General features: G+C 40.2%; 1 pseudogene across 1 annotated transcript; it reads right to left on the bottom strand.

Moving 5' to 3' along the window:
* Positions 1 to 10,312: 10,312 nt before the first annotated feature.
* LOC309668016 (lysine-specific demethylase 4D pseudogene) lies at positions 10,313 to 12,335 on the bottom strand (annotated as a pseudogene). Its single transcript has one exon. The product of its transcript is annotated as a lysine-specific demethylase 4D pseudogene (transcript).
* Between the last annotated feature and the right edge of the window lie 13,434 nt (positions 12,336 to 25,769).

A 25,769-nucleotide genomic window follows, 5' to 3' on the forward strand; every position in this document is an offset into this window, starting at 1 on the left:
TCAGCCTGCAGCTCTGTGAGTTTCCTCTGTTAGGGATATAAGTGCCTGAGGCCTCGCCAGATTCCCAGGCTTGAGTGCATGGGTGGCTTCTCACCTCACTGTAGCAGAAAGTCTCTTCATGGAAGTTTCCAAGCCAAACCTACAGAAAGTACAAAATATTGAAAATAAGTGGATGACAAAACAAACTGATTTAACATCAAGTTAAAGAAAATTGTATAGCAGTCTTAATCTCAAAGTTTGAATTTAAGGGCAAAAAGTACACTCTTTTGGTAGGCATGTAAACTGGTGCAGCTATGGTGCATACTATGGAAAACAGTATGGCAGTTCCTCAAAAATTTTAAGTATAAGCAACATTTGATGCTGCAGTCTCACTTCTGGGTATATATCCAAAGGATATAAAAACAGAATATGAAGGAGATATCTGCCCTCCCTCATTCTCTGAGGTATTATTCACAATGGATAATATATGGAAACAACAAACATGTCCAGCGATGGTTGAATGGTTACAGGAGAAGTGGTACATATATACAATGGAATATTACTCAGCCATAAAAAGGAATGAAACTGAGTGATTTGTACTGAGGTGGATGGACCTAGAGACTGTCATACTGAGTGAAGAAAGTCAGAAAGAGAAAAACAAATACCGTATGCTAACACATATATATGGAATTTAAAAAAAAAAAAAAGGTCATGAAGAACCTAGGGGCAAGATGGGAATAAAGATGCAGACCTACTAGAGAATGGACTTGAGGATATGAGGAGAGGGAAGGGTAAGCTGTGACAAAGTGAGAGAGTGGCACAGACATATATACACTACCAAACGTAAAATAGATAGCTAGTGGGAAGCAGCCGCATAGCACAGGGAGATCAGCTCGGTGCTTTGTGACCACCTAGAGGGGTGGGATAGGGAGGGTGGGAGGGAGGGAGATGCAAGAGGGAAGAGATATGGGGACATATGTATATGTATAACTGATTCACTTTGTTATAAAGCAGAAACTAACACACCATTGTAAAGCATTTATACCCCAATTAAAAAAAAAAAAAAGGAAATCTGTATCTGTATTGTATAAGGAATTTTAATTTCAATTCTGTCTGCTCTTATAATCTGTGCATTATGAATTATTTTTCTGAATGGATTCACACCTGTGTATTATCTTCTCCATCATGTAAAATGATAAAAATAATTTACATGTGGAAAAATGTAACATGAACTACCAAAGTGACCCAGAAGGCACAGATGATAGTGATGAGTAACTATAATAAAGAGACTATATCTTCAAAAAAAAAAAAAAAGAGTAAAAAGGTTTTAATTGCTTTAATAACAGAAATACATGGCCCCAATGAAGAAATATAAAAATGATATGCATGCAATGCTTGTACTTTAAATGCATAAATAAATGAGAACTTTACCAGGGAAAAAAAGTTGCTTTCTGATATAAAATGTCATCCTTTTCATCTTTTTGCTTTAAAGGAAAAAAAAAAAAAAAAAAAAAGGCCAAAAAAGTGCTTGCCTTCTGCTAGTCTAAAATCTTAATTCCAAATGATGATACACTAGGACCCAGAAAATGGTTTCCTTGAAGGTTTCAGCCTCTGAATGAAACAGGCTGTGCTCAAAGTCTTACTATATATGTCCCACAGCAATTTCAATTCAATCAGTACCACCCCAATTCGAATACCGTCATATCCAATCAAAATCTCTAATTTGATCCCACATAATTTTCAAGTCCCTTCCAATTGATACACTCCTTACCCAGTTCTAGAAACCCTCTCATTCCCATTAGATCGCAGTTCACTCAATGAGGTGCTTTTTCCTGCAAATCTTTGTGATTTTTACCAAGGAAATATTAAGAAAAAAATTAACTTCACAAGTTGGAAAAAAGTTTAAAAATAAAATCTCAAGGAAAGGATATCCCAATGTATAGTTCCCTCTCTCTCGCTCTCTCTCGCTCTCTCTATGCATAAATAGTGCCATTTTTTAAAACTTCTGGTAGGAAAATAACTCTTTTGCTCATAAGCACAAATAACAGAAATAAAGTGACCTACCTTCTACCAACAAAATCCTGATTCCAGTTGGAGATATTCAAGGACCCAGAGAGAGAGACAGTGTTCTCTGGGCAGCTGGCCTCCAAATGCAGGCCCATGTCCTGATGGCTCTGGCTTTCTACCTGGGCAAAGGTATAATTTGAGCGGCACCAATCATCGGTAATTGCTCTGCTTGGTCAGGCCACTTTGTCTGCGCCCTTTTGATTTTTTAAACCAATCTTACAGCGAGCTAAAAGGTTGAAAATAAAAGGAGTGGGAAAGCCAAACCAAGCAAATATTAAACACAAGAAACCTGGTCTAGCAGCAATTAATATCGAATGTATTTATAAGGTAGAAGAAGAACAGCTTATACTTATCAAAAAGAAAAACTCATGGGAAAGATTACAGTGATGCACTTTATGCACCTAGACACACAGCACTGAGATATAGAACACAAAGACTGAGGATTATTAGTAAAAGTGACATATTTGCAATCATGGTGGGAGATTTTATTTTTTCAAACACCGTTCTCTCAGAAACTGATAGATGAGGACAGAAGAAAATTTAACGTTATAAAAGTTTAAACAAAAATTTAACAACTTTGATTATATTACCTGCAGCAACCACATAGCAAAATGTTTTTCAACACATATAATCATTTACAAACATTTACCACTGTAAGACCACATAATAAATCTCAATAAAAATTCCATAGAATCAACATATTGAGTACCATCTTGATCAATCTTTTATTTCAATCATGAAATAAAATTGAAAGTCAGGGCTTCCCTGGTGGCGCAGTGGTTGAGAATCTGCCTGCCAATGCAGGGGACACGGGTTCGAGCCCTGGTCTGGGAAGATCCCACATGCCGCGGAGCAACTGGGCCCGTGAGCCACAATTACTGAGCCTGCGCATCTGGAGCCTGTGCTCCGCAACAAGAGAGGCCACAATAGTGAGAGGCCCGCGCACCGCGATGAAGAGTGGCCCCCACTTGCCACAACTAGAGAAAGCCCTCGCACAGAAACGAAGACCCAACACAGCCATAAATAAATAAATTAAAGGAAACAAATACTTTAAAAAAAAAAAAAAAGTTAAAAAAAAAAAAAATTGAAAGTCAATAATCAAAAAACTGAACACAACCATATTCATTTAAAAATGAATATCCATGTAACATCTACAACAATATCCGTAGAATAGCTAAAAATCTATTGGTTTTTATGTTGTATGCAAGTAGTTAGTAAAAACTAAACCAAAATACCTCAGAATTATTTGAAAGAAGAAAAAGATAAAAATGATAGAACAATTCAAAAAACAAAAGGGAAACAACCATATACAAAAATATAAAAGATTAATTAAGAAGTCTGTTACGTAAAAAATAAAATAAAGAAACAACTGGTTAATAAATTATCTAGTCCTCCCTGCTAAAGGGAGTGGTGCTCCCTGAGCGCGAGGAGCAGGTGCAGAGGGGCCAGTGGGGATGGGAGTCGGGGAGGGGCAGTGATTTATAGAGGAGGGCCCCGCCAAACACCATTTTAACCAGGTCAACATCAAGAGTCATAAACTGGGAATTCCCCAGCAGTCCAGGGGTCAGGACTCCGCACTTTCACTGCCTAGGGCCCAGGTTCGATCCCTGGCCAGGGAACTAAGAACCCACAAACTGCAAGACGTGGCCAAAAAAAAAAAAAACTAATAAATTACTTTGATAGTATAGGTCCTTGATATGATGTGATTGAAATGTGATAAAATTCCCCCAGTAATCCTCCTCCAAAAAAAATACAGAAACCCAAGATAATCATAAGAAAAGCATCAAATTCCACTAGAGGGGCATCCTACAATATACCTGACCTGTATTCCCCCAAACTGTCAGGTTTCTATACAAACTTTTGGTCAAAAACGAGGAAAGTCTGAGAATCTGTTACAGTCAAGACAAACCTAAGGAGACATGAAAACTAAATGTAATTTGATATTTTAGATGAGATCTTTGAACAGAAAAAGGACGTTGGGTAAAAGGTAAGGAAATCTGAACAAATGATAGCCTTTAGTAGACAATAACATATTGACATTGGCTCACTACTTGTAATCAATACACCATGGGAATTAAGAAGTTACTAATAGGGGGACATGTGAGTGGGGTCGGGTCAATACTCCCTGATCCACGTGCTCAATGTTTTGTAAGTCTAAAACTGTCCAGAAACTTACGTATTACTAAATATAATATTGTAAATAATAAATAAACAGGAGAAGGCATCAATAAACAATATTAGAATGAAAAAGATTAGAAACATCATCTGAGTTTTGGAAACAGTCTACAACACAACACACTACAAACCAAATGATTTTATGAACCACTATGTGACAATTTTTGAGAGCACTTTTAAAAATATTTTAAATTATGAAATAGAAAGTGTTCACAGAAATCTGTAAAGCATATATGTACACTTCAACAAATAACTATAGAGTGAACACAAGTGGAGCCACTACCCAGGTCAAAAAATGTAACATTGCCAGGCACCTGGCTGCCTGACTTGTGCTCTTTTTCCCAGATTACAGCCCCTTCTGCCTCCTACACTGACCTTATCCTAACTATTCACGTAGTAATTTTGGTAAACATTATAAAATTAAAACTCTGTCCATTTTTGAAAACTTCATATAACCGTGAAGAAACACAAATGTATTTATGTACTTTAGTGTATTTTTGGTGTAATTTTTCATCATTTACGCCGTTGCATGCAGCTGGACTTTTCTGTTTCAGGGCTGTAAAGTATTCAACCATATAAACTTTCTACTGTAGATGGGGCTTTGGGTTGTTTCCACTTCTGGCCTCTTACAAACAGCGTTGCTCTGGAACTTCCCTGACGCCTATACTGGCCATAGAATATGTAAACTGCAAGTTGCCAAATGTTTTCAACACATTTTACCAGTTTACGCACTAGCTGCGTGCAAGGGTGTTCATCACCCCTCACTTTTGCAGAACTTTGGTGATTTTCTGCCTTTACAGTTTTAGCCGATCAGGTGAGGGAACAGGGGCACCTCATAATGATTTGCATTTACTTGGTTCCTAATAGGAGTGAACCAATTTTCTGATGATTATTGTCTGATTGGAGGTGCCCCTTCAGGAAGTGCCTCATCAAGTGTTTTGTCCATTTTTCTGCTGGGTTGTCTGTCTTGGTAGTCGTTATATGTTCTGCTTATTACTTCTTTCCTGGGTATGAGTAACGCGATATCTGTTCTCACTCTTTGATTTGTCTTTTCACTCTCTTTTTCATTGTTTTTGATCCACAGAAGTTTCTCTGTACCTTTAACAGAACAAATATTATTAAAAATAGCTAATATATGGTGACTATCTAATGCCAGACACTGTTCAATGCACTCTGCATAAAATAATTTATTTATGCCTTATCTTCATAATGACAGTATAAGGGAAATCCTATGAACCCTATTTCTCATATGAGGAAACCGCATCAAGGAGATATTAAGAAACTTGCTCAAGGTGACAGATCTAGTAAGTAGGGAAGTATTCAAATAAGAATCCCAAGATGATTCCTTAAAAGAAGAACAAAGAGGGGTGATTTCTCCTCTACCGAACTGTGGTATTTGAGCTGCAATGGACAAATGTATCTGCATACAGAATAGGGAGGCCAGACACAGACACATGGATATGTGGGAGTCTGCCTACGATGGAGGTAGCGTAGCAAACCAATGGGGAAGGATGGGCTATTCAATATGTGGTAGTGGCATTGGCACTATTTTGGGGGGTGGGTGGGATTGGAGCTTGACCTCATACCACTTACATAAATAAATTTGAGGTGCATTACAGATGGATAAAACACAGAATTTTAAGAGAAAATATTGAAGAAGGTCTGTATGAACTCAGGGTGGAACAATGGCTTAAAGAACCAAAAGCACCATGATGGGAACGTCTGATATATTTAAATGATTCCAAACTAATGACTGTGATGGTTAATTTCACATGTAGACTGGGCTAAGAGATGCCCAGATAGCTGGTAAAGCATCACTTCTGTGTGTTCTGCATGGCTCTTCCGGGAAGAGATTAGCACTTGCATCAGTAGACTGAGTAAAGAGCGCCTTCACCACTGCAGGCGGGATCACCCAAACCACTGAGAGCCCAAATTCAACAAAAGGGCAGAGTAGGGGTGAATTTACTCTCTCTGCTTGAGCAGACGCATCCGTCTTCCCTTGCTTTGGGACATCTGACATGGGCACTCCAGGTTCCCAGGCTTTCGAACCCAGACTCAACCATATTCCCCGTTCTCCATCTTGCAGACGGCCTACCTGACAGATCGTGGGATTCCTCAGCCTCCATAACCAAATGAATGAGTTCCTCTACTAAGAGCTATACATATATCTCCTATCGGTTCTATTACTCTGAAGAACCCTGACTAATACTATGACGTAAAAAATTAAAAGAACTTACAGTCTAGGAGAAGTTTGTCATCATACATGAAATAGACAATGAATTAGTATCCTGAATATCACATAACTTCTACATAACAACAACAAAAAATAGTCAAACCAAAAAAAGTAGGTAGAGCTTTAGAGTAGGTAATTCAGAAAAGAGGAAATCCAAATGGCTAATAAATACAAGAAGATGTGCAGGATTACTAGCAATCAGAGAAGCTGTTCTCTGCCCATTTTGATTAGGTCTGACAATATAAAAAGTGGGTCAAGATATGGAGAAACCAAATCTCTCCCACACTGCCAATAGAGGTGGAAATTGGAGGGCAAGCGGGCTTTTTCTAAAAAGTTAAAAGTGAACATAAATACAACCCAGGAATCCTATATACAAAGCTGCTCTGTAAAGCATAGTTCGAAATAACAAAGATTTGCAAATAACCCTATTGTCCATCAGCAGCAGAACGAATAAAATAAAATAAATTACCCAGATCTAGTGGACTTTGTTGAACTAACTAGGGACTATAGATAGGAAAGTCTTTAGATCTTGTAACTGTAATATTGACTTTTTTAAAAGGTGATGGTGGGGGTATGTTGTTAAAACCACACGACATACTACTTTCGGTTTCGTAGCCTTTTGTCTACAAACTTGATGAATATACACTGGACTTGTGATTGTTATTTCTCAGAAGTGGAGAGAGGCCTAGGAGAGATCGTGGCAGTAAGAACGAAGATGGCTCTATCCTTGCCTTTATTTAATTGTCATTGTCAATGTCCCTTGCTTTTCCAAGATTAAGTATAGCAACAACTTACTGGACATGGAAGAACAGCTGGATCTGGGCATCTTTTCCTGAGAAGAGAGGTCCAGATTGTGAGTATCCAAATTGAGTGTGCCAGTTGACTTGAAATAAAATAGAATTTTCAATACAGTTGCTGGATGAACCCCCTTCATTACCACCCCCAGCTCCTGATCCTTTCAAGAAGCCTAATTTTTTTTTTAATGGAAGTATAGTTGATTTGCAATATTGTGTTAGTCGCAGGTGTACAGAAAAGTGATTGTTATATACATATTTTTTCAGATTATTTTTCATAATAGATTATTACAAGATATCGAATACAGTTCCCTGTGCTATATAGCAAATCCTTGGGTTTTTTTGGTTTTGTTTTTGTTTGTTTTGATTTTTTGTGCAAATCTTTGTTGCTTATCTGTTTTCTGTACAGTCGTGTGTATCTGTTAATCCCATACCCCTAATTTATCCCTCCCCTGCTCCCTTTCCCCTTAGCTAACCACAAGTTTGTTTTCTATGTCTGTGACTCTGTTTCTGTTTTGTATATAGATTCACTTGTATTGTTTTTTAGATAACACATATAAGTGATCTATTTGTCTTTTTCTGTCTTACTTACTTCACTTAGTATGATAATCTCTATGTCCATCTATGCTGCTGCAAGTGGCAATATTTCATCTTTTTGTGGCAGAGTAATATTCCACGGTATGTATATACCTCTTCTTCTTAAACCAATCATCTGTTGATGGGTACTTGGTGTGTTTCCATGTCTTGGTTATTGTAAATAAGGCTGCTATGAACACTGGGGTGCATGTATCTTTTTGAATTAGACTTTTCGCCTTTTCCGGATATACGCCTAGGAATGGGACTGTTGGATCATATGGCAGCCCTATTTTTAGTGTTTTTAAGCAACCTCCATACAGTTTTCCATAGTGGCTGAACCAATTTGCATTCCCACCGAAAGTGTAAGATGGTTCCCTTTCATCCACACTTCTCCAGCATTTATTATTTGTAGACTTTTTGACGATGGCCATTCTGACAGGTGTGAGGTGATACCCTTCTGTGGTTTTGATTTGCATTTCTCTAATAATTAGCGAAGTTGAGCATCTTTTCATGGGCCTGTTGGCCATTTGTATATCTTCTTTTGAGAAATGCCTACTTAGGTCAAGAAGACTAATTTAGGAACCAGTCTACTGGTAAAACTAAACTGTATTTTTAACATTGCTACTCTTTATTGGGCAAAGGAAATTTTGTTTCAAGTATAAAACTGGGTGAATACATAAGGAGTATAGTAGAAGAAATATTTTCTGAAGTTTATTTTTGTCTCTTGGCCTTCAAAACCCCCAATTTTGTTATGCTAGGTTATTTGGAGCGTGTATCTGCCGGGAAGAGATTGTGATATCCCTGAAATATGACAAGGAAAATTTCAGTTTCTAAAATTTAAAATAGCAATATGAGCCAGGCTACTGTCTTCATAGAGACTTTTCAGAGTTCCCTTATTTCTCTGCACTGCCATATCCACAACTGACCTAAATGAAAGGACCAAAAGCCCTTAAGTTCTCAGTTACTTATCACATGAAAGTTTACTCCTTGCTCATATGAGATCTACTATGGTCCAGTTGCTCTCCAGGGCTGCTGCCTTCCCAGTAATTCCAGTCTGCTTCCATCATGTGCTTCCACCATCTCAATACAGGGCTTAATCATCTTTCCAGCCAAGCATCTCACTGCCATCCTCCACTGATGGCCTGAGTGCAGTCTCTCAGCTTCAGTTTTCCACAGACTATACTACCACAGTGTTGCCTAGCTGCATGGTGATAGGGATGAGACGTGGGCTTTTGCTACTCCTCAATCAGAACTTCAAAGAAGCCTTACTTTTTCATTAGTCCTGCCTGTAGTCTTACATAGTGCTTCAAATTCCAGATTCTTACTGAAATTCTGTAGGGGAGAGCTGGAGGGAAGAGAGATGTGGTTTGATTCTCTGAAGTGTTTCCTTCTGCATCCAAACTATCATGTTCAATTTCCAAAATTGATTCTGACTTTGGCCACTTCTGTGCATTTTCAACACTATGGCCTAAGTCAGTAACCATCAATTCTCACCTGTATTACTTAGATGTTCTAACTACTTCTCCTGCCCCCAAGGGGTCCACAGAACAATTAAGGTGATTAGTTAACTGTGCAAATTATATCATGTCAAGTGCTGTTTTCAACTTCCAATGCCTTCTCATTTCAAGTTGAAAAAAACTCAAATATTTCACATGAGCTACAAGGTCCTGCATACCCTGGACCCTGCCTCTCCCTTCTCAGTGCCCCAGACACAAATGAGCTTCCTCTCTATCCACACAAAAACACCAAGCTCTATGTTAGGGCTGTTACACTTGCTGTTTCATCCAAGTGGAAATCAGCTCTGGACCTTCCTTCTTGTCATTTGGGACTCAGAAAGGTCTCCTGCTCTAAGAAGTATTCCCTGACCACCGGAACCACACTGCCCATTCTGCACTAGCATCCCATCCCCTTTAATCTCTTCACAGAACCATGCCCACTTGAAATTGTCTTGTTCCTTTATTTGTGGATTGGTTTATTGGGATGTGTCAATGACTTAACCTTGTGAAATATACATACAGCATTGAGAAGGCAGTGGAGACTTGCAGAGAAGATTTTCACATGCTGGCACTTTTTGTCCTCTGTTTGCTCATCTCTCCTAGCAACTTGGATCAGCCAAGTGCCAGGTGATTCCCACCAAGTCATCCTTCAGATAGGCCTGCAAACCAAACCCCCCAACCCAGCCAGCCAGCTGGAACCCAACAATCAACCCCAAACTCACTCACCAACATCACACAAGGCAACCAGCTCATAAAAATAAGATTTGCTTGAAATGTTTTGATATAATTATTAAGAAAAGTGCAGAAAAAACGACCACCTCTCAGTTGACTGACTGAACAACACAGAAAATAAAGTCAGATTTTAACATTCTGGTTACCTTTAATATATTTAATAAACTCAGATTTTAAGATTCTGGTTACCATACTGGCAGAGAACACATTTTAATACATCAAAGACTCGGAGAGATTATCAATTATTATCTTAGTCTCTACTGACCTAATTGGTCAAAAGGGCCTAGTTTGGCAAGAAAAGCGGGAAGGGAAGGGGGAAGAGGAAAAGGAGAGAGACTGGAGAGTAATCAAAGCCCAGGGTTCTTTAGAAGTTCAGCAGCATCCAGAGCTGGCCCACAGGATGGGAGTGTGAGGTAGATTGGGCTCTGGCGACCTCAGCAGGACCTAGTTCCCAGAGATACTAGAGTGTCCAGTGCATGAAACCTCAGTTTGTGACACAGGAGTTAGCAGTGTCCAACGATTCCAGGATCTGGAAGGAAGAACAAACTTTGGAGAATTTGGTAAACACCACGGACCCAGCACGTCCAGCGGCAGCACAGGAGGCACTCTCACGCAAGGCTAGTGACCTGCAAATACCCAAAGCTCTGAAATGGAAATATGACCAGTCTCAAAGGATCCCCACGCAAGAGCAGTGGGGTAGAAAGGCATCCCCTGGGCTTAGGGGACAGGGCCACAACCACAGCCAGAAGCCGTGGCGGGATGCTGGAGCCCAGGGCTGAGCGGGGCGGCGCTGTCCGGCGAGGGTGCATCCACAGGCAGGGGCTGAGCCTCTGGGTCCTGAGCTGTGTCTACCGAAAGCCTCCTCTTAGCCCTGGGGGGAGCAGCTGGCTCCTGAGTGCCCTGTTCCCAAGGACGACGACGAGGGCCACATCTTCCAGCTGGGTGGCGATCCGGGGCGGATGGACCTGGGGTCGGCGGCTGGGTCGGGCCGGGCTCCGCGGAGGTGCTGGTGGCCGCGTCCCTGAACTGGGCGGCAGAGCAAGAACCCCGGGCCGGCGAGGGGCGCCGGGACACAGCACGCACAGGGACTCGGTGGCGGTTCCCACCGCCCGCGGCTACAGCCCTACGGGGGCGCAGAGCGCGGCGGGGCAGGTGGTGCCTCGTGGCGAGAGCGGCTCCCAGGGACGCGCGGACCTCCCTCCAGGCGTTCAGGACCTGGCTGTCCGGCGCCGTGGGCTGCGTGTGGTCCACCACGATCCGGTCCTGCCCGCGTTTCCACAGCTCGTAGCGCTCCGGTTGCAGGATGCGCACGAAGGCGTCCATGGAGAAGGCGACCCGGGCCTCCCCGCAGCTGCACTGCGAGGCCACTTTGCCATAATCGATCCAGCGCGGGCAGGCGAAATTGATGGCTTCCGCGCAGTTGAAGCCATGGTTGAAGCCAGAGTGGTAGCCATAGGGAAAGGTCACGATGAACTCTCCAGCCTCCTGAGTGATCCGATCGAAGGGGATGCCGTTGTCCTTGAGGACCGTGGGCGAGATGAGAGCCACCTTGTGCCGCAGGAAGGCCTCACAGCCCCGCGCGCTGCCCGGGAACAGCTGCCTGGCCAGGCGTTCCAGGCGCCGGCCGTGCTCCGGGGGCACCGCGTACCAAGTCTTGGGCTCCCCGAAGTGCAGGTAGTTGATGCTGTAAAGGTCCATGTCCTCCGTGTGCCAGGCGAAGGCGGTCTTCCACATGCCGAAGTACAGGTAGGGGGTGTTGACGCCTTCGATGACCACTCCGCACTCCTGCTCCAGCAGGTCCTGAAGGGTTCCCAGGTGTCCAAGGTTCCACTGCTCCGTGTTTTGATCGAATAAGGAGCCACTGACGTCCGCACCATATACTGGTGAATCGTAGAGGCGTGTTTTCCAATATTTTCGCTCCAGCTCCTTAAAATCAAAGTGTGCTGGAGTCCGGTATTTTTCACTATTTGCTAAGTGGTGGTACTCACCCACGGTCATGGCTTTCTTCTTTTTGTGGTATTGAGTAAACACACCTGCCTGCCCAGAAGTCACCTGCTGGAGGGGAGCGGCTATTAAGATGTCATTGATATCATCATAGGTCTGTCTGGCTTTCCAGTCCTTGGGTGGAATGATCTTCGCCACGCCTGCTCGGTGTGCACCTTGGGATTCCATATAAGCAATGTATTTATCGAAATCATTAAACTCTTCTTTGGTTGGATGAAATACCATTATTCTACAACTTGGGTTCTGGGCCCAGTTGGACTTAGACGTCATAGCTTTCATTAACAAGCAGGAAACTCCCAAGTTTTGATTTATGTTCTGGATAGGTGAAGATGCTGGGAAACAGTACTTTTTCAAAAATGGGTTGGAGTATATCAGCAGGAACCCCCAGTAGACTTTAATGCAATGAGTTGATAATATTTCTTAGGCTTGCTGATTCTCCAGGGGACTCCACGCTGGGCAGAAGCCTTGCTCAGGACTGGTGCTGGCTGAGCCTGCAAGTCTCTGATGTCCTTGGTTGACACTTGGCTCTGTCCTCTTGAGATCTAGTGAATCACCCAGCCCTGGCTGGGTATCCCAAATGTAGTGTCTTCAGGGCAGTATTGAACGAAAAACCTAAAAAAAAAAAGAATAGAGACAGGTTGAAAACTAATGTTTGGAAATATTTACTCGGGAACTACAAAGAAAACACCACCATGGACTATAATTGCATATTCAAATAAAGGGTAAAATTTCATAAGATTGACAATACAAGAAATGGTGTTGTTGTGAACAATGGAAATTCTTGTACTCTAGTAAGGAGAATGGAAATCGTTCCATTCACTTTGAAAAACTATTTGGACAGTATCCACTAAAATTGAACTTACCCATGTGCTATGATTCATGCCTAGGATATGTGTATGTCTGTGCAATGAAAGTCAAGTCCAAGAGTGTTCAGAACAACATGATTTCAGAAGCCAAACACTGGAAACAACTCAAATGCCAGTCAACATTAGAATGGATAAGTACATTGTAGTATATTCATACAATGGAATATAATACAGAAATGAAGATAAACAAGAACTACATGAAAATATAAGAATAATTCTATAAACATAATACTGAGCAAAATTATCCAGACTCAAAAGAATACCTATTCTATGCTTCCATTTAGATAAAGATAAAAAGGTACCTATAAGATGATGATATTTTTTGGTACCAATGTAATCTATGTTAGAAGTCAGAGTAGTGGTTACCTTTGTGAAAGAGAGAGGTTGTGAGTGGGGGTGTGAGGAAGTGTCTAGATTAATGTGAATATTCTATTCTGAACCCAGGTGCTGGTTACACACCCATCAGAATGGCTCATTGACATAATTCATCACGTTATGATGATTTTCACAAATTTCTGTGAAATAAATTTGTTTTAATGTATTTAAATTATTTAGATAAATTTAAAATTATAGTTTAGGGTGAAAAGCATTAAAACAGAATGATATCTTTCATTGTACCAAAAGGAAAAAGAAGGGTGATTGAAAATATATGAACTAAACATTCAATTGAAGAAGCTATAAAATAGAAGAAGAGAAGGAAGGGGTAGGAGTAAAAAAATAACAAAGAATAAAGACAAAATTAACGAAAGAAAACACATACGAGACAGAGCACTGATGACCAAAAATATTCTTGGAAGAAATTACTGATAGCAATACACCATGGGCATAACCGAGCATAAGAAAGAAGGGGAAAATAAACCACTAGGAATGAAATAGTGCACAAAAGAATTTTTAAAATCTCGAAAGAGAATCTTAGGAGAAACTTGACAGCAACATTTTCAAAAGATAAGAGAAAAGAATAAATGTCTGGAGAGGAAACATATCCAAAATGGATGCAAGAAGCACCAGAAAGCTTGAATAACACCCCAGTATAAGAAGCTGGTTCAAAGTATGACCCCTGAAAGTCCAGGAGACACATCATTTTGCATGTGAATCTAGAAAACTTTCAAGAAACAGTTAACTCTTATTGTGCAAATTGCTTCAGAGTATAGAAAAAGTTGGAAAGCTACTCAGATGAGGCTATTCTGCTCTCTGATAGCCAAACGAACAAAGGACAATAAAAAATAAAGCTACAGGCCATTTTTGTTTATAAGCATAGAGGAAAGCATAAAATGGAATGTTATCCAATGAAATGCAGCAAGATAGTAAAAGAATAATACATCATGACCAAATAGAATGCAAGGATGATTGAACATTGGAAAATTTAATGATAAAATTCAGAATATTAACAAAGTAAATGAAAAATATCATCATCTTATAGGTACCAAAAAAGCATTTGATGAAATGGAAAATCCATTCATGATTTTAAAATTCTTACTTGCAAAGCATCAAGAGAAGCTTTTTTTTGTAAGATAAAGAATTTCAAGGTAAAAAATAGCAATGATCATTCTTAACAGTGAAACAAAAGTAACATTCTCATTCAAGTTAGGAAAAAGAGATGCATCAGCATGAAAAGCTGCTCAATATCACTAATTATTAGAGAAATGCAAATCAAAACTACAATGAGGTATCACCTCACACCAGTTAGAATAGGCATCATTAGAAAATCTACAAAGAACAAATGCTGGAGAGGGTGTGGAGAAAAGGGAACCCTCTTGCACTGTTGGTGGGCATGGAAATAGATAGAGCCACTATGGAGAAGAGTATAGAGGTTCCTTAAGAAGCTAAAAATAGAATTACCATATGCTCCAGCAATCCCACTACTGGGCATATACACAGAGAAAACCATAATTGAAAAAATACATGCACCCCAATGTTCATTGCAGCACTATTTACAATAGCCAGGTCACGGAAGCAACCTCAATGCCCATCGACAGACAAATGGATAAAGAAGTGGTGGTACGTATATACAATAGAATATTACTCAGCCATAAAAAGGAACGAAATTGAGTCATTTGTTGAGACGTGGATGGATCTAGAGACTGTCATACAGAGTGAAGTAAGTCAGAAAGAGAAAAACAAATATCGTATATTAACGCATGTATGTGGAATCTAGAGAAATGGTACCGATGAACCGGTCTGCAGGGCAGAAGTTGAGACAGAGATGTAGAGAACAAACGTATGGACACCAAGGGGGGAAAACCGCGGCGGGGTGTGGGTGGTGGTGTGCTGAATTGGGCGATTGGGATTGACATGTATGCACTGATGTGTATAAAATTGATGACTAATAAGAACCTGCAGTATAAAAAAACAAACAAACAAACAAAAAACAACTAATACTAAACTTTTTTTGGGTTATTTGTATGGAAATATGTTAATATAAAGGTTTCAGACATTACATGAAATTTCCAGAAATCTTATATCTTCTGGTCTAATGTTCTAAGTCATAATTCTAGTTATTACTTTAAAATGTATATCTCAGAAATAACAAAATTTCCTTGTCAATTGCATTATTATGAACTTTCATCCAATCTTTAACCGTGGTCATTTTCAAGTCTTTTGTCATTTACAGACAGTTCTGGGTGTACTCTGATGCTTTTGCAAAAATGTTCCTATAAAAGGGTTTCATCTTCAAGAAATTCATGGAAAAGACTCTGACAAGTACAGGTTTCTGGTAACTGACTATACTGCTGAACTGAATGAATAAGCATGTTCAGAACACTAATGGAAAACTGATGAATTCATAAAAGTGCTAACAAAAGATCAAGATGAAAAAACAATTAATTAGGTGGGACTGAGTCAACTTATGAGGATGATTTAATTTTTGTGACTTTCTGTTGGAATTAAAAAAACAAGAAATCCCACAAGGACTCAGAGGCAAAAAATATACAAATCAATTTCCACTGCCAAGTAAAGGAGTTGTTACAGTGGAGGATTACTGGACTGAATGTCAATATTATGACATAGTATGAGTGAGTTTCGTGTTGGGTAATTGCAATCGTTGCTTTTGTTGTGGTCATCCATTTACAATGCTTGGTGTCAGTTTATTGATCCCTTATAAAAATAAAATACAGTGTGTGTGTGTGAAAAGAAAAAAAACATATTGAAAACAATGTGAAAAAAAATCTCACCATGTACACTCCACTTTCAACTTGAACTGTGTAGAGCAAATGTAATAGTTATGATTTAGGACAGAAAATATATGTGTACAAATAAGAAAACAAAAAAATAACCAAAGCAAACTATCTCATTAACCCAATTTCAAGTGCTCCCTTATTACTGTTTCCTAATCCTCTTAAGCGCCCCTAATTTCCACCCTTCAAATATTCTCTCTCACTTTCCCCTGTCCTCAAACTTCAGGCGCACCTATTCCACCCCACTTAGAATCCTCCGAATGTCCGAAAAGTCCCTAAGTGATCTGGCCCACCATCACCTCTGGACCTCACCCCTTTCTACCCTGCTCCTTGCTCTCTCATTCCAAACACATTCCTGCCTGTGTCTCAAAAAAGGCCGGTATACTCTTGTCTGATGGTCTTTGCACCCAGGCAACTCTCAAGCCTCAGCCCAAACATCACCTTTTCAGGGAACTCTCCTCTGATTGTCTTGCTTTGGATAAAAGTAGAGACGATTTTCCTTCCAGGAAAACAGGTACTGTCTCAACAAAACATTTCCAAATGAAACTTGAACTGTTGGTCAGTACCCATGTATCTCTTCCAGATATACTCACATCAGCGCCATGGTAACTCCAACATTCCTGATTGCATCACAGTGGAATCCAACTGGCTCTTCCAACTGTCTACTAAAAGGCCTCCTTTTTAAAGTTATCAGCCCACAAAACACAGGTATTTTGCCTGAAATTTTTCCTTTAAGATTTCTTACAAGAAAATATATGGGATCTAAAGGTTATACAAATTTCAGGGTCCTTTTAGTTACAGAGGGATTTCCCTGGGAAAACTGCCAGAATGGGAGGAGCTAGCACAGTTGTCAGGGCATTAAACACCACTAGTATTGGGTCAGCACAAGAACCAGGGAGAGGAGAAGAAAACCATGCTAAAGAAATCGGTGAGGAAGAGCTCAAATGCCTTTAGAGAACAAAGGCATTTCATCTTCCTCACCCTGTAGTCTCCCCAATAAGACTTTGAAAGATCAGCTTGCCTGCCATTGTTCCAAGTGATAGAAACTCCCCACATCTCCTATGGTCTGCAAGAGGTGCCCGAGGTCCCTATATCTTATCTGGGGTCCATTCAAGACAAGAGGAAGCTGGGACTGGGGCCCAATCCTCTACCAGCCCTCTCCCCAAAGAGGTCAGCACAATTTGGCTTCAACATAAAACATTTCTCCTTTGGATCTGGGATCAGGGACAAATAAATAGCCAAGGAAGGGCTTGCTCTCTGTGACCCCTGCTGGTAGCTTTTGTAAGAGTGCATCAAAGGAATGTTTGCTGCAGACCCGAATACTGGTGGCAGGGGCCCTTTGAGTGAGCGGTAGTAGCTCTCTGTACCTCTGCCCTGGAGCCTCATGCACCATGGAACATGCAGAAGGTAGGTAATGGAGGATTAAAACACTCTTCTCTTTTTCCAACTTTAATGTCAAAGGGTAAAAGAAACAATCTTGAGGTCTCTATAGAATTTGTTGGTAATAAATGGTGGGGAGGGGAAGTGGTTGACAAGCTAGCTCATCCTTGAGGGAGTGTGACAAATGCAGTTAACTCAGCCTCTAAAGTTTGGGTGGAAGTCAAATAATCTCTCTCTTCCTATTCCAGAGACACCTGATGAGCACTCAAGGGTCTTGGGGCTAGATTGTTATGAAGGAGAAGCATTGTTCAAACATGACCCTAGATGTTCATCCTAAGATGCCTGAACAATAGGCTAGCCTAGACTCCTTCCATGACTGGAGGGCTATAGCATCCAAAAGGGCCCAAGGTCCCCAGGCGCCTCCTAACGTACAGGGCTACTGGCTTTCCCGGAGAGCTCCTGTAAACGGCTGGCATGATATCTAGGCCGCTTAATTCCCCAAGCAGTCCGAAGCTCCCTTTCCTAATAAGGTTGCTGACTTCAAAGGCCTATATGAAGGAAGAGCACTGGGGAAGGGGCCTCCACTAGAACAAAACCCTCCTCAACATGGGATGCGTCTCCATGTAGACGCTGAGGAAATGCAGAGCCGATGTGTGCCTTGGTCTTGATGTGTTTCCTGAACTCATATTGTATGACTCTGTGGAATTTTCCTCCATCGACAAGGGGACCCAAAAGATGGGAAGAAAGCAAATAGTAAGGTTTCATCAGGGTTAGGCTTTTCCAGCCATGTGTATCTCAAGGAGAGAGGAACAAGTGTCTTGATGGATTGGATGGAGGGATAAGAGAGTGATTAAAATGATGGACCAGTAAATTTATCCTGGGTAAAAAAGGAAATGAGAACATGATGGCAATGATGGAGAATGAAACAGTGCTTGATTCATGGGCTGAAAGTCTCCATTAGGTGAAATACTTTTATTAGAACCCTAGGAAATGTAAGCTAGCAAGAGAATGGGATGCTTGAAACATAGCTGGTACTCTCAGTATTCCCATTTTATGGAGGAAGAAACTGAGGTGTAGAAAAATTTATATTTAACTTCATAGCTTGTGTTCTCAAACTCTAGAGTTATTTTTGGGCTTGTCTTATCTTCCATATAAAACTGCTTTGAGAGCATTGTCTAGGTCTTGTTCATCATCAAATTTTCCAAGGGATCTTGGTACTCTATATGGTGCACACTCCAAACATTTTTATTAAAAAATAAGTAACTAAAATCATTTGGCGCACACTGCAGTCTCTCTCCTCTTGGTTACACCCCATCTTTCTCCCTACTCTCCTATCTCAGGGGAAGAGAAGGTACTCCCCCTCTCCAGACCTAATCTTGCCATTTAAACTCCTTAAATTGACACCTCCCATGCATTCCAAAACTACGGTGAATTAAATGATCACTATCACCTCTGTAAAGACTTAAATCATCAGTCATCAGTCTGTTTCCTGATTTAAGCTACATCCTTTCTCTTACCTTCCTTTCAATACCGAACATGTCAAAACATAAGCAAAAATAATCTACCTTTACAAAAACATTTCCTCATCTCTCTCGTCTTCTGATTCTGACCCCACTTCTCCACTGAAATTGATCTCTGTCAATCATCACATTGTCTCCCAAGTGCGCCTCCATGGGTTACACTTTATCTCTCTACATCATTGATTGATGGAACACCTCCTTCCTCCTAAAATGTCTCTGACCTCTAGGGTACTGACAGTCTTCTCCGGTTCTTTTCTTTCTCCTTGGTTCCACTTCTTTTTCCACTATACAGATGCAGTCTTATTTCAAAGCTCAATTCTCATCTCTCTTTTAACTCTTTTTATTTCTCCCTTTCAATTTCCTTTTTCTGTTCATGGATTTCTTTAGTATCACACTCTGTCTCTTTAAAGATATTATTTATTGCCATAGCTTTCTCTAATAACACTGACTTTCTCCTGCATTTCTGATTTGCTTTTCCTTCTTGACTGGCCACTGAGCCCCTGAAAATCAACTTGTTTAGTACAAATTGATCATCTTGCTCCTGAAATTAACTTCATCCTTTAGAAATCTTTTTTTCTAAGAATGGGAATACAGTATCCTAGTTACCGTTGGCTATTACATCTCCCTCTCCCTAGACATATAGTCGGTGATGTCAGGGGATCCCACGACAGTCTACTGTGAGGCCCCAGGGACACCTGTATACCCCAGGGAGGCTTCCTGTGCTCTCCTTCCTTCTATAAGGACCCAAGGATCCAGCCTGCCTACCTCTCCTCCTTATAGCTGTCACCACTCAAGCTAGACCCTGAGGATCTACAAGTACCCGTCACCTGTATCATGTGATAATCTCCCCATCTCACTGTAATTTTTAATCTTAAAAATTCTTCTATAATGATTTTATTTAAAACTATATAAATATATAATCAAATTTTTCATTCTATATGAAAACTTCCTCTAGAGAAATGAAAAGAGAAGGATGAAACAATTTACAAGGAAAATTAATGTCAAAAATTTAAATACCATGCTAAGGGTCTTTCCCCTAATAAATCCTAAAATGCTGATTATGAATATCACAGAGGCCCTCATTTTTTATTGAATTCTTAATAGACAAGTAAAACAAGCCTTGAGTTGAGTATTTGCTTTTGTTTTTGTTTTTGTTGGCTTTGCCACGTGGCATGTGGGATCTTCGTTCCCTGACCAGGGATCAAACCCGTCCCCCTGCAGTGGAAGCCCAGAGTCCCAAGCACTGGACTGCCAGGGAAGCCCCTGTATTTGTTTTATAAACTAAATTATTTCCTTTTTACATTTCTAAGAATCCTAGGAGGTATGCGGCCGGGCTACCATCTATATAAAATAAATAATCTAGGTACACATTAACCTTCAGATATTGAGCATCCAAAGGAAACACTCTGATTCTGTAAGTGTAACTCTGTGCTCAAATCAAAACTTCTCAGAATTTGCTGGGTACAATTACGGTGATCCTTCAGCGCTCCAGGCAAATGTCTTCTCTACGGGTCTCAGATGGTTGCTTTTACTGTGAAACCGCCTCCATGTTTCTTTCAATTGGAGCCACAGGTACTAGTTGAGAATAAGTACCCTTACATTTCAGTTACTCTTCCATTTTACCCTTATTCTTGGTATCCCCAGTAACACAGAAATTCTTCCTCTAAGGAAACTTGACAATTCTGACAATTGAAGAAAAGAATTTTTATCAGAATGATTAGACTTGATGGATTTCTGGATATTAGGAGTCTTTCAAAAATAATTCCACTAAGCTTTCCTGGTGTGTGTGTGTGTGTGTGTGTGTGTGTGTGTGAGTGTGTTTTAAACTGGGGAAGGTAAGAAGTGAAGTAAGTTTAATAAGTCCTCTCACTGTGGCCATTGTCCCGATTGCTTATTGTACAGATTGCTCAACAATTTCAGGACAGCAGGAAAGCCTTCTTGTATTTCATGTTCCGTGCATATTTCAAAGCTATTCTTTCAAATGAGGATTGTTGACAGAATGCCTCAGACGTTAGCCATTGTTTCCGCTGACAGCCAATATCTAAATGCTGTGTTTAATAAATTTCTTCTCACATTAGAAAGTCTACTTACCGTTTTTTGAAAATAATTATAACCATCATATTGGATGGCTGAATAAATTCTATTGGATGGAGATATGTGACTCAACTTTCCCCCTATTATTGGACAGTTATTTTGTTTTTTACTTTTCCACAAGTTTTACTAATCCCTTATAAATATCCTATATTTCAGTACCTGGATCAGTATATTTGGTAAAATATTAGTGAAATAATGAAATTCCTTGGATTAGATAACTAGAAATGGAATTACTGCATTGCAAGAGTTAAACATTTAAAATCCTTAACATGTATTTCCAAAACTTTCCAGAAACATATCACTTTTCATCCTCACCATTAACTTTGCTCTGAAAAAAAATCTTTAATAATTTGGTAAGAAAATTATTGTGAAAAATTTTGGTGAAAAAGTGTAGCTCAAGTTTTAATTTATACTTCTTAGATTACAACTAAGATTGACTTGTTTTTCTTCAATGAATGCTAGCCATTTGTATTGCTTCATATCCTTTGCCCATGTTTCTCCAATATGGTTCTAGTGTTTTTTCTCATCTACTTACATGAACATTTTATATATTATGTGACTATCTGCATATTTTACACAGTATATGAACATTTTACTTGTCATGTGTATATTTTCCATATTAAACCCTTTGTTTAATCTGTTCATAGATTTTTCCCAGTTTGCCATTTCTTTAATTTATATTTAATTTTAATTTTAAATGGTTTTCACATATATTTCAGTTTAATATATTAAAATGTTGAGTCGGTCTTTTCCTTTGTAATGCCTTTCATGGCCTTTATGTTTAGAAAGTTAGAAAGTTATTTGCCCATCCAGAGACAGATAAATATTCTCTTATGGGGTTTTTCCTTTTTATATGTTAATTGTACTTTTAATTTTGATTTTAATTATACCTTTAATTCTAACTGGGGTTTTGGGTTTGTTTTATTAACTTGTTTTATTGTTTTGTGAGTGTGGTACGAGGAATAAGGGAGATGTAAATATGATTCCTAGGCCTAGTGTGCTGTGTTCCTCTCTATTAGTTTATAGGAGCTTTTCTTTGTCCCAGTGCTCTTAAATGTTTTCCGTCTCAAAATTCTGGTTCTTTAGTTTTATGAAAGCTTTTTAGTTACCTCTTTGACAACTTCCTCTAGTTTCTCCCTCTGTACATTAACTCCTGTATTTGGATATCAGACCTCATGGACCGGACCTCCAATTTTTGTGTCTTTTCTTCTTCCAATTTTCTATCCCTTTATGACTATGCTTTACCTTCTGAAATTTTTTCTCATCTTTATCTTGTAAACCTACTTCTATTGTCTTTTTCATTTCTCCTATCAAACTTCTAATTTTTAACAGCTCATTTCTGTCCCCTTAGCTTTTTCAAGTGTACATAGCTGCCTTCCCTGTCCCCCACCATTGTCCTCTTTTTGTTTCACAGGTGCACTTATTTCATCTCTCAGAAAATACTAAAACCAGACACATATTGAGAAAGCAAGCTTCATGTAATAATCCTTATGCTTAAAATTGACATTGCAATCTAGTATTTCTGTTGTGTTCTATTTTGTTCCCTTTTAAAAAATATGCTGCTGGTAACCCACAAAGTTGTTTCTATGACCCACTAATGGCTCATGTCCTGCAGTTTGGAAAGAAATATTCTATAAATCATGTTGAGGCTTTTGATCTTTCAATGGCCGAGACACAATCACATTTGCTTTCTGGGCAGAAATGGGCAGACTGGAGTGGCCTAGAATGAATGAAGGAAAACATGTATAAAGATCCAGATGAGAGATGGTAGCTTGGAGTGGGGTGGTGGTTGAGCCAGAAGCAGAGTGCCTACTAGGGTGCCTTCACTCACATCTTCTTACTTAATCTTATTTCCTCAGTGTGCCACGTGGGGAACTGGACCAGAGCGTTCAGATGCTTGTCCAAGATGGCATAATCAGTGAGTCCTGAGCCAGATTTGAGCCAGGCCCGTCTGCTTCCTAGACCTGGCCTTTCCTCTAAGTCACAGCAAATCCATGAGGTGAGCCTATAAAACAGGAGAGAAATTGTCAGAAGAGCACATTTTGGAGCTTAAGAACCAATTCCTTGGAGGCTTCAATACCTGAAAAGGTTGACTATGTTTGGGCCCTGAAATGAAACCAAATTTATTACTTAATTAAAAAAAAAAACAAGACAAATACAGTGTGATGTCACAGTAACAACTAGACTTGGAGTCCCCTTTGATCTGGAGTTGATGACCCTGGTCACGAGGTACTTGTCCCTCCTCCAGGTCATCCTTACCCTTGTACACCTCTGCCATGTCCTCCATGGCAGACTGTGAGGATTACGGTTTTCATGGGCTTTTTTAATATTTATGTTACTATCTAGGATTATACATGTTCCCCAATGTCGATTCATGTTGTCAACTCTAAACACAATTAAACAACTAGAAATCAATCCCTCTGTTTCTCATGTTCTTTATACATGCTCTATTATGCTGCTTGTCATGTAAGGGTATTAATCACTGCTCTGTCTGTCTTCTCTACTAGATCATGTACTTCGTGGGACAGGGGGGTCCCTTCTTAATCTCTGGGTCCAATTGGCCACCACAGAGTCTGGAGTAATAGATGTCAAATTTGATAAATATGTTGTGTTTGAAAAAATTCAGAATATAAAAATAAATTCTCAGATTTTATGACCAAAGCATTTATATGATTTTAATTCACTGTTTTTCAAACTTTCTTATTCCCTGCCTCCCCCTTTGATAAGCATAACTATCTCTGCCACTACTCCCCCACCCCCTTCGGCAAATTCGAGTTTTTCCCCAGACCCTTGTCAGTGACCAACACGCACATAACACAGAACATTTGCACATCACACAGACAGGGCGATTTTGTCTACTTTAGTTCCTTTTAGTTTATAGTACAAACAAGAGAGCTTCTTTTTGTTTGCCTGCTTTCCAAAGAGAAGTTATATGATGATATTGAGTTTACTTTTGCAAATTACAAATGTCCTCACCCCAAGATTCTAGAACACAGTATCTCATGGGAGTACCTTGATCTAATTAAAGTTTTTGCTGACAGCTCATTCTAGGGGAAGCCTATCTTTTACAGCATCTTTATGAGCGATAATTCACTGTCTGCATTTGATCACCTCTGGTCCCTTTTCTTTGCCACTGATGCTCTTCTCCTGGGGACGAGGTTTCAAACCAGATCCTCTTAGGCCTCTGCACTCACACCCATGCCAATCCAACATCTTTCGGTAGCTGTCAGCAAAGATCTGAAGGGGAAGAATACTGGCTGATGTGGAATAAAATGACATTCTACTTGGATTTCAGTGGTTTGGTTAATTCTGTTCCAAGCTGTTTGAACACATGAGTCAAATTCGACTCTTCTCCAGCCCTGCAGCCCTCACCACCTCATCTCTCATACCTAGGTTTTCATCCCTTCATCCCTGCCAATCCATTCTGCAGCTGGAGTGACTTCCTAAAATAAATCTGAGGACTTCATCCTACTCTTACAGCCCGTCAATCGCTCTCCATTTGCCTTAGGATGAAACCCTGCTCCCTACCTGACCCCCAAAACAACTGAGATCTGATCCCTCCCTCTTGGGCCTCACCTCTGGCCTGTGCCACCTGGCCATCTATGCTCTGAGCAGTGCTATTCAACTTCTTGCAGTTTCTACCACAGACAGTGCTCTCTCTTGTCCCTGAGACTTTGCATCAAAATACTTCCCTTGGCCTGGAATTCTCACCTTGTAATCCCATCCCTTCATCTCTTTCATTAAGCTTTTTTGTTTTTAAACACAATAGGGCTACACATTAATTCCTCAGGTATCCATCTTCCTAACAAGCATGTTCTCACTCGCCCCTTGCCCTCCTCCTGCCCTACGTGAGGTTAAGGGCCCTTTCTGATTGTGCCTTTTATTTTTGCAGCTTGTGGGATCTTAGTTCCCTGACCAGGGATCGAACCCAGTCCCCCTACAGTGGAAGCATGGAGTCCTAATCACTGGACCACAAGGGAATTCCCTGATTGTGCCCATTAATCCCAGTGTTTCCCCTGTATCTAATTGCTGCCTTCCCCCTCAGACATAAACACAGTGCCTGCTATACAGTAAGTATTCAATAGATTGAGTAAATAAATGAATAAAAGAAAGGGGAAAAAACCCCTCCATGAAATTTCATTTGGAGTCTCATGGCTCTAGTTCATTCATTCATTTTCAAAATGTTTTTAAAACATCTACCATGAGCACTGGCTAGATGCCGAGTGTTCAGGGAGGAACGAGGTTAGACTTGGTCCCTCTTTCATGCCAGCACCTCGCAGGGCTCCATGGCTAACCAGAAAAGAAAGCAGAAGTTAACTCATGCTCTGCCTTAGACAGGGAAGGGCAATGCTGGGGAACGTTCACGCCACGAGTGAGTTCTGTAACGTAGACTTCATGCTGTGTCACCTCTAGCCCAGGGCAAGACAGATACACAACTTTGTACCACAGAACTTGAAGTAGGTAGGGAAGACAGACAGACAGACCAGACAAAGGAGTTCCGATACAGTGTGAGAAGTGCTCCTTAAGAGAGCTATGTGCTATGAGGGCAGAGAAGGGTCGCGGAAGCTAATCTGGGGAGAAGTAGCTCTGGAAAGACAGTAGCAATGGGGTAAAATCATACTTAATGATGAGATATGTTGCAACTGTGGCTTGTAAACTGGAATAATGATTAAATTTCTA

The sequence above is a fragment of the Balaenoptera physalus genome (genome assembly GCF_965194825.1).
Source record: "Balaenoptera physalus genome assembly, chromosome: 10".
NCBI lineage: Eukaryota > Metazoa > Chordata > Mammalia > Artiodactyla > Balaenopteridae > Balaenoptera > Balaenoptera physalus.